Raw genomic sequence first — 1745 nt, forward strand, 5'->3', positions numbered from 1 at the left:
ACAGTAAAAAAATTCAGCCAAATAGGTTAGGTAGTTTTCTCGGTTAGCGCAGTTCCAAGAAAACTCTTACCATTTTTATATAATAGTATAGATAGATAATGATTATAAACTTTCTTTACTTTTAAATTTTTTGTTTCGTCTCTGTTTGGTCCATCGAATTCATCGCTCACCTGATTATAAAGTATATTTATTTTATTTTATTTTATTATTATTATTTATAAAATTACCGTCTCCTTTGGCTGTTTGCATGGCCGAGGCAATTGAGTAAACGGAGACGAGAAGAAATCTTCCGGACCGTATTCTTTATATGTTTATATTAACTGTTATTCTATTAAAAGGAAAAAAAAATGTCTACATTTTTAATATTAATTTTAATTAATTTTAATGTCATTCACTAACTTTAGTCTTTGTTGAAATATACAATTAATATTAGTATTCAAACCATGTAAACACACGTGCGTGTACAATGTCGTTTTCTAATAGATACTTATGCAGTTACGATATAGCTGTGTAACACTTTTACTATCGCTTTCTATATTGTATACGGATACGGGATGACCTCAACTAATCATATATATATAGGGCCTTTGAAGCATGTAAGAATTACTTGCACGGGCACCGTCGTACAGTGCGTATACGGTGTGTGTGTACAGTCACGTTAAATTGTCCAGTTGTACGTTATTATATATTATACTTATACATAATCATATTGTCGTGTTATTCATTTATATTAATACTAAAACGGTTAGTCTGTCACGCTGCACTTTCAACAGGTTATGGGCCCAGATACCCAGATACCCAGATACCCAGATACGCAGTCACTAGCCCAGTCGAAGTGTTTTTATAAGTGTATTAACGCAGAAAACTACAACCAGTCGGAGATGACTGAGGAAGCCAAAGCACGTTGGCAAAAGCATACAAACGCTTGGTTAAAAGCGGACGGTAAATGTCAAAAAATAATAGTTACCTCAGTGGACGATGGTCCATTACAATATTTGATTAACTGTGAGTCTGCATTTGAAATGTGGGAAAAACTGTTGAGTATTTACGAACAGAAGTCTGAGGCAAGTAAACACTTGCTTCAACAACAATTTTTCAGTTATTCAAGGGAACCGACAGATGACATGTCGATGCATATTTCTAAATTGGTCAATTTAGGAAGGAAACTGAGTGTAGCGGGTGAACAAGTTTCGGAAAACATGGTTATGACAAAAATACTAATGACATTACCAAAGGAATATAATCATTTTTACAGTGCTTGGGATTCAGTCCCAACGGGAAGTAAAACAATAAATCACTTAACTAGTCGGTTGTTGATTGAAGAATCACGGATGATCCAGATCAAAGGTGAAGTTGGTGAACAAAAGAAATCGAGTGCATTTCCAGCCAAATTTCAAAATAGATCTGATGGTAGAAACGGCAGTTATGGTAAAGGTAAATAAGAATTTACTAGTAAAAATAATGTTAAATGTTATTACTGTGGTAAACTCGGACATTATAAACGAGATTGTAGGAATTTCCTACGTAGTATGAACGGTGTCAAAGCCGGTACTACAAGTACGAATTTGAACGCATTCGTAAGCGAGTCAAGGTTAAATAATATTGCAGCAGATGCGTGGGTATTAGACTCAGCGCGTCGGATCATATGAGCGCGAATCGAGAGTGGTTTTCAAGTTATGAACCACTGAACAACACGCAACAAATCACATAGTGATGGGACAAATCTGTATGCACAGGAAAAGGTA

Source organism: Acyrthosiphon pisum, unplaced genomic scaffold (genome assembly GCF_005508785.2).
Source record: "Acyrthosiphon pisum isolate AL4f unplaced genomic scaffold, pea_aphid_22Mar2018_4r6ur Scaffold_20837;HRSCAF=22278, whole genome shotgun sequence".
Taxonomy (NCBI): domain Eukaryota; kingdom Metazoa; phylum Arthropoda; class Insecta; order Hemiptera; family Aphididae; genus Acyrthosiphon; species Acyrthosiphon pisum.